The 14,856-nt window shown below is 39.2% G+C and overlaps 1 protein-coding gene across 2 annotated transcripts in view; it reads left to right on the top strand.

Annotated features, from left to right (window-relative positions):
* Nucleotides 1-10,570, top strand: part of EPHA4 (EPH receptor A4) — a 178,048-nt gene extending 167,478 nt beyond the window's left edge. The window contains exon 18 of one of the 2 annotated variants that reach the window (XM_069574653.1): nt 10,357-10,570. The gene's annotated coding sequence lies outside the window, so the exon portion shown is untranslated. Of the gene's footprint in view, nt 1-4,721; nt 5,578-10,356 lie in introns of those variants that run through there. The other variant, XM_069574654.1, reaches the window with a different exon arrangement.
* Nucleotides 10,571-14,856: the final 4,286 nt, after the last annotated feature.

Raw genomic sequence — 14,856 nt, 5'->3', positions numbered from 1 at the left:
CTATTCACTGTGGATTCAGATGAGAAAACTGAAGGAGAGGACCACAGATGCATCCCACATTGCATGACTTTGAATTCTTGTAGCTTGACTCCCAGCTCATGGTGCATCTACCTCCATACCCCCTAACACAGAGTCCAGGGACTTACCTGGATTTTCAGCTGCACAGAGATTTGCCTTTTGCTCATTGGTGGTCTAGGGGCTATAGTTCTGGCTGGGGTAGAGCCAGTTCTTGTGTGAGGTGGAAGCATAAGTTGGAGAGATTGTGTTATTGGAAAGTGTGAAAGTTGAGCCTTGATTTGGGAACCTGTGTAGGAGGTTTTAAGTCATGAAATGACCATTGTGAGCCAGTCATGATCTGGGCTAAATCTCTGAATTCTTCTAGTCATAATAAAGAACCAAATGAATTTTAACAATGAAAAAATACCCCACACACTTGAATCAACAACCTAATTAAGACTCGTAGCTATGTTGTGGGCTTTAGCCTCAGTGATTTTACCCTTTCCCTTTGGAGGAAGTGCCTTGAGCCATTGACTGCTCCCAGTTGAATGGGTAATAGACCCCTGACATATCTTGTTTCTGGCAAACTCCTTGGATATAATTCTTTGTTTACAATGCTGCTGTAGAAAACTTCATGAATGCTTAGAAGAAAATAGAATTAGGACTTAAGGACCCAGTTAAAATTAACTTAGTAAAACATAGACATTGCTTTGTGTAGAGCTGGAAAAGATAGCCATGAGAGAAAGCAACTTTAACATGCACCCAGAGAAACTATATATTATACCCATAATGTGTAAGAGGCAATTATGGCTTAGTAATCTGCAGTGTATCACTACCTAGCAATCAGATTGACATATTCTAATGAGACCCATGTTGTTTGTAATCAGACTGGCATTGCTTATTCAGATCTCTATTCCATAAGATGCACTTTTAAATGGCTCAGATTGCACCAGATGCTATAAGAAATAGCATTCTATTTTATTCCATTACTAGCATTTTTCCCTCTTCCAATTAGCATAATTTAAAATCAGCCAGAGGCAAATGTGAGGGGCTGGAAAGTTGCAAAGAAGTTCAAGAACAACTGGATAGAAAAACGGCAAGAAGACATACATGCACATGTTTTGCTGTGGATAAGAGAACATTGCAATTAATAGAGTCTTTGTGTTTAAATTCCCCAGAATTTATTTCTGTGGCTTATTGAAATATTAGAGTCTCTCAGGAGGCTAATTGCCCTATAGGTTCTTCTTGATTATGCATTATCTTGTGGATGACATAATAGAATCACCCCCTCATTTACTATTCAGTTAAGGTTTAATTGAGTTCATCTTTCTCCGCCTCAAAATGGCCAGAAACCTGGAGAATCAAAACAAATTCTCATTTGTAAAATGAGAAGATCCTTGTAAATTGCCTCTTTTATAACTTAGGTCTTGGCTATTTATAAAATATCTGAAGTTAAAACCTGAGCTAACATAATAAACACTTTCCCTGGTGTAATCATTAGAGAAGGAAATGGCAACCCACTCCAGTGTTCTTGCCTGGAGAATCCCAGGGACGGAGGAGCATGGTGGGCTGCCGTCTATGGGGTCGCACAGAGTCGGACACGACTGAAGCAACTTAGCAGCTGGTGTAATCAGCCATGATGCTAGAAACAATAGTTTTTAGATATGTTTTTAAAATAAAGATTGGCATCTGATGTTGGAAGACTACATTTCCAATGATATGTCTTCCCAGGATCTTTGCATCACCCTTGCTATACAGTGTAAACTCCCTCGGCTGTTCCCTGGGCTTTTGCTGGTAGTTCAACCAGAATTCATTCTCCCTTGGTTCTCTTCCTAATAGCACCTAACACGAGGTCTATGACCTCTCTTTATGTCATCTGAGTGGGATTGACTCATCCTTGGGTTTCCCAGGTGGTTCAATGGTAAAGAATATGCCTGCCAATGCAGGAGACTTTTGAGACACTAGTTCAATCCCTAAATTGGGAAGATCCCCTGAAGGAGGAAATGGCAACCCACTCCAGCATTCTTGCCTGGGAAATCCCATTGACCGAGGAGTCTTCCTGTCTACAGTCCATGTGGCCACAAAGAGTAGGACACGACTGAGAAGCTAAGGATGGACCCATGACCTATCCCCAGAGGATCTGAATCAGAATAAACGCTTAACACAAGTACTGGTTCAGGGGAGGTCCAAACAAAGTGAAACTTGAGACTCCTTTTCCATAGCAAGAGAAGCCATCTTTCTGGAACCCTACCCACCCCCACCCCCACATGAAGAAAAAGTACCATGTTCTCTGGCACTCTGAGATCATGAGAAAAGTCATCTTCAGTATGGTGGCACACATAGGTGAAAAGAATCTCAAAGAAACCAAGCTGGGTCCAGCTTTCCTGGAGCTGGTTCATACCAGCTAGCTCATGAGAGCCAACTGCTAAATTTTCAGGGATCTTGTGAGTTGGTTAACATTATGTTTGTAGCTTAAAACATAAACTGGCCACAGTGGAAGTATTCACACCATGGAACTTTGCAAACACTAAAAATCAGGGCCACTGATTCTTTTCCTCCTTCCCTTTTTTCTCCTCTTCCCTCTTCTCCCTCCTCCTCCTCACTTCCAGATCCAGTGGTTAAGCACTTACTAGCTTTCCTTAGGCTGTATCTCCAACTGAATCATGCCTGAAAGCTTGGCTTACTTCAGTGCTTTTCAGATCAGAAGTCTAGAGTCTCTCTTTGTTGGTAAGTCAGTTTGACCCAGATGGTTTTTGGTTACTGCTCACCAAAGTCATGTCCACCTGACCTGCAAAGTTCTCCATGATCACAAGAGCTAACATTTATGAAGACTGTGCTAAGGACCAAGAAGTGTGCTAAGCCCAAATTTAGCTCAAATTAAACATCCATTCCTACAAAATAAAATGGTACTTTTATTACTTCTGATTCAAATGTGAAGAAACTAAGCCTTAAGTTCTAAGCACCACTTGTCGAAGTTTCAAAGAGACCTACTTAGAGTTTTCCAAATGCACCAAGCATTTTCACACCTTAGTGCCTCCCCTATGCTGTTTATTCTCTTAATAGACCATGTCCACCTGGTTAATGCCTATCATCCTTCAAGTTTCTGAGTCAGTGCCTCACAGAGGTCTTCTTTATCCTCTTAGTCTGAGCTACATGACACCCTACATCACCTTGACCCTATCTTGCTGGCAATGTTTTTAACAATGTCAAGTACTTAATTGATCTCCCTCTTGGTTCCCCTACTAGACTCTAAGATGAACAGAATCTTAGAAATCTTTTCATTTTACTGTCTATATCTTCATGCCTACATGGCTTTCACAAGGTACCTGGTTAACTAATGCTGGCTCAGTGACTCGAAGGAATGAAACAATAAATCCATGTCATGTGTTTTGCTGCACTGAAATTCAAGGAAAGAAGAAATCTTCTGTCATTACCCTGAATACATACTCTTATGCTAAATATGAGAATCACGAGAAAGCTATCAAAACTCTTGGTCTTTTTCATTTTCCTCATGTTCAGTATCACCATGTCTCATCATCAGGCATTGTCTGTCTCGGTATTAGGCAGGCAGAAGCATGTGTTGAGAAGATTAGAAAGATCATTGGCTTTTGTGTCAAATAGACTGGGCATCAATTCTAGCCCCATCATTTACTACCTGGGTCATCCTAGGCAACTTGTATGCTTTCCTCATGTGTAAAGTGGGACTGATGTCCAACATTTAAGGTTCCTTTATGAAAGTAAATAGTTGTTAAGTGGCCAGATGCATGGTAATAGACACTTAAGAAATAGCAACTCTATCTTATTGCCCATGACTTTAGTAACGTAATGCATATATTTCCTCCCTGCCCCCAAGACTATCACCTAAGATTTGGTGTCTGAGCTCTGTTTACTTCGTTTGGATATTGCAAACTAACTACTGCGTCCTATTTCTTTGATGTTCACTCACTAAGTAGTGTCTGACTATTCGCAATACATGGACTGCAGCACACTAGGATTCCCTGTCCTTCACTATCTCCCAAGAGATTATTCAAACTCATGTCCTTTGAGTGGTGATGCTCTCTAACCGTCTCATCCTCTGCTGCCACCTTCTGCTCCTGCCCTTGATCTTTCCCAGCATCAGAGTCTTTTCCAATGAGCTGGCTATTCTCATCAGATGGTCAAAATATTGGAGCTTCAGCATTAATCCTTTTGATGAATATTCCAGGTTGATTTCCTTTAAGTTTGACTGGTTTGATCTCATTGCTGTACAAGGGACTCTCAAGAGTCTTCTCCAGCATCACATTTCGAAAGCATCAATTCTTCAGCATTCAACCTTCTTTATGGTCCAACTCTCACATTCATATATGACCTGGAAAAACCATAACTTCGACTACAAGGATCTTTGTTGGCAAAATAATGTCTATTTTTTAATATACTGGGTCTTGGTTTGTTATTACTTTCCTTCCAAGGAGCAAGCGTCTTTGAATTTCATGGCTGCAGTCACCATCCACAATAATTTTGGAGCCCAAGAAAATAAAATCTGTCACTGTTTCCATTTTTCCTATGAATACTAATTATAATCACAAATAACAATAGCCACAAATATTACTATATCCCAAGGGGCACTAGAGTCTTTTAAAGCTGAAAGTCTATTATTTATAGGTTTGCAAGAAGTTTCTTATTTTAGGGTAAGGCTATGATTTATCTCTAAATCCATTTCTTCTTCTTTTTTTTCTTTTCATTAGATGCTGTGTGTGGCTGCATTTCACTGTGCCTCGCTCACAAGAGATTAGAATGTGAGTCCAGACCATGACATGAGTGAGGCATACTTTGTTGTGTTTTTGTATTTCATTTTGGAAAAAACACTTTGATAGTGTTTTTAAAAATGCTAGGCATGTCTTAGTAACTGTTGTCCTACATGTGTTGTTTATTTAAGAATGAATATACAAGGCTTTGGAAAATATCCCCTTGACTCCAGGGTATGTCACAACTAAGACATCAGGCCAGACCTTACGTATTAGGTGGTCATTTTGCCCTGAAGAAAGGGTTAATTGCTGTCAGTTATCCTGTAAGGAGGAAGTTCTAGGTCTGGATATGAACTGGCCTTGGACTGGTGAGGAAGACATTTTTCTTTTATGGGTCCCCAGGTGGGAAAGTGAAGGTGGTCCCAGACTCTAGGCATGGGAATATTTGGAGCATTTCCAGTGGGGAGAATTAGTGAGCCCGTGTACAAGAAGGCAAGTTGAGGGAGAGAATGGGTGTTGACCTAAGAAGCAGAGCTAAGGAAGGTTTGGGGCATGTGAGATGCTAGCAGTTGTGTTATTTCCTATAAACCTAAACCTCAATTAAACTGGGAGTAAATCACATCATCCCTAATCATTTCCCAATTGTAATGTGGGAAGTTGGGTTGAGCAGTAAGCTCATGATAAAACCAAGGGGATGGCAGTGGGGACCTATAGTCAAAAATAGTTGCCCAGGAAATTCCTTTGAAGTCCAGTGGTTAGGATTCCACGCTTCCACTGCAGAGGACACGGGTTCGATCCTGGTCAGAGAACTAAGATCCAGCATGCCAAGTGGTGTGAACAAAAAAAAAAAAAAAAAGCTGCCCAGAAGAGGACTGCTATTGTGGGGACTGTCAGAGCACAGGAGCAGATGTAGGTGAGGAAGCTAACAGATTTACTCTGGAGCACGTGGGAGACAAGATGCTGAGAAACACCCAGAAAACTTTGAGGAGGTCATCTGCCAGGAGTTAGTTCAGATCCTAACAGTCTGGACATGAAGAGAAAATGCAACATCATTTTGCAGCCACAGGCAGGTAAGGCTGATGTCTTATGAGTCATACATAAATTTTTTATTTAATTTCTACAACAATCAGGTTACAAGTATTATTATTTCTATCAATATCTTATAGCTAGATAGCTATAACACTGATAATTAAATTCAAATTTTAGCTATTTATGAAGTGGCCACACTGAGATTTTCACTGTATCCATCTGCCACTGAAAATGATGCTCTCTCTATGAGATCATCATGCCTCTTGAAGGAGTGAAACAGAAGTGAAATGTGATTCACTGGTAATTTCCTGTGGCATTTCCACAAAGCAAACCCACGAGAGTATTGTTTTCCATTTGTTTCAGCCATTCTTTTGGTATAAATTATCTCTCATTATTATCTATGAATGTTTGATGGAGGAGTGGGATGTAGAGGAAGTTTGTATTTTTATAAGAACCAGTAATGTTTCACTTCTTCAGGAAGACTTTTAATTCTCTGGTTGATGGCCTGAAATTGATTTTCCACCAGCTGTTGACCAGTGTGATAGAAAATCTACTTAGTGTAATAGGTACTCTCTCCTTGAGCTGTTGAAAAAGAATATTGTACAGTTTCGATACTTGATCTTGCCCCAATTCTGCTACAAAGAGCTTTATGAGTGCAAGTATGTCACTCATGACTCCTTATTCTAAAACCAGGATTTGTGCTTCTGAATCCCTTTCTGCTCTAAAATTCAATGTATAATTTAACTTTCTGGGTTCCTACGTTTGCATTTCTGAATTCCAGAATGTTTATACATCGACAGAAAAGAAAGGCAGCGTTGATATTTAGCAGATACACACTGGTATTACTGTAGCAGTTGTATATTTAAGTACTTTTCATGCTAGTTGGCACATGGCTTCTGTTCTGAGGCACCCTGAGTGGCTCACATTACCCCAGCTGTACATATTATCCCCTTATGCAGTCCCACAATCACTGAGTCAAGGTATTTCATGGAAGTTTATTTTTTGAAAGGTTTAGAAATACTTTTGCATGTATAAAGTAACAGTAACTCTGAATAGAGTACGTGGACATACATTTAAAAAAGACACTTAAGATAGAGAAAAGCAATGGCTCTCACTAAACGCCAATAAGAATGACCTGAAAACTTAACACCATATTAGACATGCATAGTCTTCTGTGTACTTTTGTCTTTTCTTTCCTTTTTTCCAAACTCCTTTTTCTTTCTTCCGTTTACATCATCCAAAAGTGAAAGAAATAATATTTTCAGACTTTTTCTGAATCTTTTTGCTAGACTTGTCAACAGCACAGAGTTTTGAACAGGAAGATACCTGTCATTTAAAAAATTAGACTTTCAGTACTTTGAGACTGAAAACACATAGATGAAAACATTTCTTGTGCTATTAAATAACCTCAAGTGCTTTTTTTTATTCATTTCTTTATTCAAAAAATGAACAGAATGGTCTGTGGTGTTTTGGATGGTAAAAAGAATGAGACGCTCACAATGCAAGGTCTTTTACTGACCTGTAGTCACTGTTCCTTGCAAAAGGTAATCTAATAATCCTCTATTCTATTTAAGGACTATAGGAGCTGCACATTTCTAGACATTTTAAATGATTTGCTCAATGACCCTTCATGCCCTTCTGATCCAAGCATTGTTATTACTCCTGCTTGATGGGAATTTAGGTGGACTGAAGTTGAGTGAGATCTTGGATGCTAATATATGCCCTGCTGATGTGTGGTTTTCTTTTAGTTATAAGTCGGCCAATACATTGTCCAAGAAAGTCCCCCCAAAATACAAGTGCATGGCTCTGAGTTTTGTTTTGTTTTGTTTTTGATTGATGTGAGTAACTTTCAGAAAGCTCTCCGAAGTTCTTTGAGGATCTATTGCTGTTCTTGACAGAGTTTTGTAGTTGATTGCTTTGAAGCCTACTTATCTTCCTTAGCTGATTGAAGATGTTGCTGATGTGCTTTTTTAATTAGTTTGTGAAGTGGGTGGAGTTGGAGCAAAGTCAATTTCATCTTGCTAAAATCCAATCAATGCTAGTTGACTGGATGACTTTAGTTTATTTAGCTGATTGACCCTGGACTTCTTCAGAAGTTGTTTTCTCTTATTTTCAATTTTGATGATTAAAAAAATGATTTAATTACAGAAGTCACCTTTATGTTGCTAATATGTTGGCATGAAATTTACTCTACTTTTCCACCTTACATGTGACACATAAGGCACAGGAAGATCCTCTGCTAAATTCAATATTTGCTGTTCAAAACTACACATGAGACAACACATCTTTCTCATTTGGCTTTTAACTTCTCTTACTGTGCAGACAAGTATTTATCAAAAGAAAAGATTGCCCAGACCTTTGCAAAAATATTTACAGTGCTCTAACTTTTGTTGCAATTTTCATTAAGGTTTTTACAATGCAATGTTTTGCAAATCCTTTCACTGGTTAAACTTTTCTTACTGAAATAATGAATAGAAAAATGGTGGCTCCCATTTATTTGGAGAAGAATTATTGTGACTGCCTGCCTGGGCATCAGGCTGAAATGCTTACAAAACCATTTCACATCTCAAACAACAACCAACCAAATTTTATTTCTGTCAAAATAATAGAAACAAATGGTTCCAAAGCAGAAATGCTGCTAGTAAACATTTTCATCAGAATCAAGCACTGTGACTATTAAGATTCATCCAAATTAAATGTTTATTTCTGAAACAAATACCTTCTTTGTAAAATATTTGCCAGCAAAGACCCAACTAACCCTGTAGGGAGAGTTTGCTTATGTGGAAGACCTGATTCATGAAAGCTTAATCAGAGAAAACTCCAGTAAATGTTTCTTTCAAAGGAAATGTTAAGCCTGAATTTTTAAGGTGATAGTGAAAACTCATTCAAAAGTTTTATTTTTAAAATGCCATTTTTAAGAAATTCTACAAGCTGACTTGTGAAGAACGTGGACAGGTCACTGTTAATTAAATGTACAAAGAGATCAAAGCTAAGTCCCAAACTGGATTCAGGTCCTTGTTTCATTTTGATTGGTTTGGTCCTGGGGTGTCTGAATGAAACGGAGGAAGAGGTGAAAAAATGGAATGGATGGATTGGTGTCTATCTCTCCGGCTCAGCCTCAAGGACTGATTTTGAGATCATAGCAGATGATGAAAGCTGGCCCTTAACTCATAATCTGCTTATAAGTTATCTTAAAATGCCAAGCACATTTCAGACTTCTATGTGTGCTTTATAAACTAATATCTCAATGGTAGAAATAAGTTACATGGTTGAATTCAAGAGCAAAGTGTATGACAGTCCATTCACCCACCATGAGGTCAAAGCAAACCACATGTTTAAAACCATGTCAATGGATGTGGACATATTCTCCTGTCGTGAGGGAGTGGGGTAAGTGAATAAATGTTTCCTGAACAATATTATAATGTACCACAAGTGGTAAAGCCAGAAAGTAAGGATATGTGTTCATGAAGTAGTCATGAGTGTTGATCCAAACAGTGCCATGATCCATTGCGCAGCTTTGGCATCCAGGGTTTAGAGCTGCCACCAGTGGAGAATTGATGAACGTGGTGGAATAGTATTTCTCCAGGGGATTCTTGGCTATAGTCAATGGCCAGGTGCCTTGCTAAGACAGTGAAGCAGTGAAGCAAGGAGTGTGTTTGTTGCTGAGTTCACACCGGAGGCTACTACCCCTGGAGAATCTAAGAAATACCTGGGAGAGAGACTTTCAATGGGGCTCAACTTCCGAACAAGCAGGGGAACTATACAGATTAATTTGTATTTATTTCCTTTGAAAATCATTGTTTCATAAATGTATTGGGAGATTCACTCCACTTACTAGATAATTACAAAATAAAGCCCCAGTGAGTCTTATACCCATATTGTGAAGATAAGAGGACATATTTTGCCCATGACCACATTTATGTATAGGATGGCCTATACAACTTGTTTTTAGATAATGAAATGGATATGTCCAGTGGTGTTTTTAGGAAACAATTAAAAAAAAATAAGGAAGCAATTTGAAGGTATACCATGTGGTTTTGCCATTTAACCTTAAAAGATAAAAAACTTCTATTTATTCATAGTCCTATCTGCTCACCTGTCTGCCATTGTTTTCCTACTAAAACGCACATATGGACATTGTCACATCATGGTGACTACAAGAATGAGCATGGGGGTGGTGGGCAGCAGATGGCTAACTTCTTACCAAGCCTATTTCCTCTTCTTCTTGAATATACAGTTATATTACATTTTACAAGTTCCTTGAGGGTAGCTGTGGCCATTTGACCGAGTTCTGGGCTTCCCAAATGGCGCTATGGTAAAGAAACACCTTGCCAGTGCAGGATATGTAAGAGATGCTTGTTTGAACCCTAGGTAGGGAAGATTCCCCTGGAGAAGGGCATGGCAACCCACTCCAGTATTGCCGGGAGAGTCCCATGGATAGAGGAGCCTGGCGGGCTACAGTCCCTAGGGACACAATGAGTCGGACACAGCACGCATGGCTGAGTTCTAGCCAGTGGAATGTGAACAGAAATGATAATATGTCACTCCTAACACTGACCCATAAAAAAACTCTCATTCTGATTCTCCACCTTCTTTTCCTTTTCAGGGTTTGATGCAGACACAAATGCCAGTTGTGGAATCCATATACTGAAGATGCTAAACCCATCAGATGGAAGGATATTGAGTCTTTGAGCTACCACTTGGTACCCATTCATCAAGACTTTATTTGCGCCTGTGACCAGAAGTAATTTATTTGTTTTCCACTCACATCAATTTCCTCACTGTCCACCCTAGAGGAAAATAGAAATGATTACATACAATCATGTTGGAGTGGTTTAATTTCACGTATCTTTTTCTTTCATTTACCCATTTAACAGGGGCTGTATTACTCGCTGTTGGGCTCTACACTTGAAATGGTTACAAAGGCAGAGGGGTCCCAGAATGAATTGAAGCTGTGTGAGTGGCTTGTGGGAGAACCGGTGAGGCAGGCTCCTCAGGAATTTTTGCACCAAAGCCCAGAAACCCTGGGAACAGGAACGGAGAGGGTGAGGAGCAGGACACGCTTGACCAGGAAATAAGGGTTTGATCTCTGTCTCCAGCTTAGACTTTGTTGCTTCTGGTCTGGATTTTAGTAACATCATATATTTTGTACAACATACTTCAGCAATATACATATAGTCAATAACACGATTTCTGTATGTACAGTCTATAATATAGATTTCTGGTTTTCAGTAATATCTGAAAGATCATTCTTTGTAAGATATCAGGGTCCAGGGAATACTACTTTTCACAGCATTCCTAATATATTTGACACCTGTAGTAGATCACTAATACTTCCTAACTCAATAAAATTGCTTTCAGTAATAATTTATGACTTTCAGATTTTAATTTAGAATTTCATACCATAATCATTCTTGATCTGCCTTCATTCATTAGAAAAACATTTAAAAATATTCAATGTAATGATATTACTAAAGTTAAAATTCAGAAAGATTTTGGTACATAAACTAAAATTTGCATCTACCAGGCAAAATCCACAATTTGTGCTTTATCCTATTTTTAAATTTCAAACACAAAAAGTTCCAGTGGTCATCTATAATGATAAAATTGAAGTAATTAAAATTCTGTCTGTTCAATCATCTTGTTGTTATTATTTTGAACCTATCATTTAATGCAGGAATATGTAGCAATCAGGGAATTGAAGACACAAGCTACAGTCTTAGTGAGCTGGACCTATTCCAAACACTTCCAAACTCTTCAAATGAAATTACACGTTGAATCTGTGTGTTTGGAGATTGACTGTAAAACTAGGAGTTCTCTGAATTAACTTTTGTGTAGCTACCATGTTTATTAAAGGATAAGTAACAGAACTTGCTAGTTTGGAGCTTATATTATTATTATTGCTAATGTTATTGTTTTATTATTATTGTTAAAGCTCTACAATGACTGCAGCAGTTGTGCAGAACTTAGCTCAACTGAAGATGCTTTTCAGGAAGCAGTAGTTTAGCACTGTTGAAATTGCCAGTGCATAGTAATAGTATCGGAGAAGGCAATGGCACCCCAATCCAGTACTCTTGCCTGGAAAATTCCATGGATGGAGGAGCCTGGTAGGCTGCAGTCCATGGGGTCTCGAAGAGTCGGACACGACTGAGCGACTTCACTTTCACTTTTCACTTTCATGCATTGGAGAAGGAAATGGCAACCCACTCCAGTGTTCTTGCCTGGAGAATCCCAGGGACGGGGAGGCCTGGTGGGCTGCCATCTATGGGGTGGCACAGAGTCAGACACGACTGAAGTGACTTAGCAGCAGCAGCAGCAGAAGTGATTAGTTTGAGTAGCAGATTGAGTAGTTCCCTGGTGGTCTAGTGGTAGGAGTCAGGGCTTTCACTGCCAGTGGCCTGGGTTCAACCATGGGTTCAATCCCTGGTCAGGGGACTGAGATCCCGCAAGCTGTGCAGTGTGTCTAAAAAGAAAAAAAATTTAAAAAGCAGATTGATTTCTAATTGGTTTTATTATTTTTAATGTCTGCAGGCAATGCCCCCTTGTATCGCCTTTGCCAAATCTGAATCAATCCCATTTTTCTGCTGTTCTACTCCAATGTGGTCATGGGAAATCCTATAATGAAGCAAAATCCAGACAACAAAGATTCTTTCCTCTTGTTTATAGACTCAGTTTTGTTACTGAGAGTGTTCCCAAAGAACCTGGTGGGTGATGATCGGGGTGGACAAGGGGAAGTGACATCCAGTGGAAGAGGCAGCTGAGTTCACAGAACTCAGCAGGGCCCTGTGCCTGCCAGGCAGAGCAACACTGCTGGTTTCCCAGAAATGCTTTTCTGGTAGAGGGGTGGCTTTGCAGAGGCAGGGCCTTGGACCAACCAGTTAGGGCAAGACCCAGTACTTCTGGATCTACCCAAAAATGGGTAAGACAGAAAGAAGGTCTGTTCTCAGAGAACACACAGCCTAAGTAAAGCAAATGTCACATTAGTAAACATCATAATAGAGAGGAATTTAATATAGTGTATGATAAGTAGAATGCTAGGCAAATGTGTATGGAAGGTTTGGGGAAGTTTCCTGGGAGAAATGACACCTGAACTGGGAGTCAGTGACCTGCTGAACTTGTGCTGTTGTGGCTTCAGATGGAGATCTTGTGTTGATAAGATATTTGGAAATGTGGGGGCTCCCAAAGATCCTTTTAAATGAAAGAATAGCATAATAACCGAGATTTATTGAGCTTTCACAATGTGCTAAGTAGATTGCCCAGTGATTTATACTCATCATCTCCTTTTCTTCTCAGTGCATTCCCTGGGATATGTGCCGTTATCATCCTCATTTTACCAAGGGGGGAAACTGAGGCTTTGTGCAAGTAGGCAGTTTGCCAAAGGTTGTAAACTACTGAGTGACAAAGACTGGATTTAAATACAGTCTGACTTCACAGTCTAGGATTTAATTTTGCAATCAACTCCCAAAAACAAACATAGGAAGGAACCTGGATCACTGTTCACTTGAAGCCCTTGGCTCCCCAGTCCCCATACACTGTGTATGAGACTGACATTGATCTAGTGGGACAGCCCCTGCAAGTTTTCAGCTGAGCTAGGGTTGATGAATGTGACCATTTGATGCCTAAGATCCAGGCTTTGTGTTCAAATTCCATCTGTTTCCTCTTGACCATATGACCTTGGCTAAGTCATTTTACCCTTTCTGAACTCAGCTTCCTCATCCATAACATGAGACTACTAAGACCTAGGTCTCAGAATTGCTCCGAAGGTTAACTGCAAGTAGGAGAACTAGATCTTGACACATAGTAGGTACTTTTCCCATGTTACTCTGACAGACGGCAGAATTAATTCAACAGGGCATATCACAACTGGTTTCTGGAGAAAATGAAGCTTGCATTCAATTTCATACTTCCACTGTGACATATTTTGAATCCTAAGTAAAAGACCCCAGGATCACTTTTTATTTGAAACAACAAACACCTGTCATTGCTCAAATTAGAAACACTTGCTGAACCATGCTACAAAATATTTATAAATTCACAAATGTGTTTTAATTGCTACTAAGTAAAATGAATTCAGCTGTAGTTTTTTCACTTCATGAAAAATGTGCCTTCATTCCTTTTTCCCAAGTCCTAAATAGAGTGGTTAAATATTGGATTTGTGCAGCCAACTGTATGCTACAGTAAGTCGCCTACATACCAACCTTCAAGTTGAGAACTTCCAAAATGCAAATTTGTGTTCTCATATCCAATTGCATAAGTTAGGTCATACGTCTGGTGTGCATTGTCATGTGTGTGATTCCACAGGTGGCTGTGCTTCGGTATACAGTACAGTTCTGTATAGAGTTCAGTAATACAGTATCTTTATCCCAAACCCAGGATATTCAGAAGCAGGTGGAAAAGTAGCAGTGATGTTGCTGATACTTTTCAAGGTACTGTACAGTAAAATTAAAATTTTTCTTTATTTTTTTGTGTTTTTTTAAATGTATTGTTTGTGTGAAAAGTATTATAGACCAATTACATACAGTACAATACTATATAGCTGATTGTATTAATTGGGTACCTGAGCTAAATTTGTTGGACTTATGAACAAATTGGACTTACAAAGGCACTCTTTGAACAGAACTCGTTTATATGTAGAGGACTTACTATATTTGCGATAAAGGAAAGTTTGGGGCTTGGAAGCAAAGAGAGTTGAAAGTGTTGGAGACAGATGGCTTCATGTGAAACAGCCCTTAACATTTCAGACAAAAATGAGGCAAAGGCAGTACATCTCTATTTCACCTTGTAACTTCTACCCGCGGTGGGGAATCCATCACCTAATTTGTATAATGTGTTTTCCTTTTACTTAAATAACCAGTCTGAAAATATCTATGCCTTTACTCATAATTTTTGCTTTTTTCCCTAGAGTCCAGGGGAATAATAATAGCAGTTTTATCTAAAAGAATAAATAATGCATTCTACTTTCACTGGCGATGGCTTTTCAGAAATTGTATCCCTGACCCAATTTGCTCATAGACTTTTCAACATTAAGATGTTGAGTGTTATTTCCATTTAATTTAACATAATTTCTGGCAGGTGAGTGATAAACTGAGAGCACTCAGGTCAAATT

The sequence above is a fragment of the Ovis canadensis genome, chromosome 2, assembly GCF_042477335.2.
Source record: "Ovis canadensis isolate MfBH-ARS-UI-01 breed Bighorn chromosome 2, ARS-UI_OviCan_v2, whole genome shotgun sequence".
In the NCBI taxonomy this organism is placed as follows: Eukaryota; Metazoa; Chordata; class Mammalia; order Artiodactyla; family Bovidae; genus Ovis; species Ovis canadensis.
This window is presented reverse-complemented; position numbering and strand designations above follow the sequence as displayed.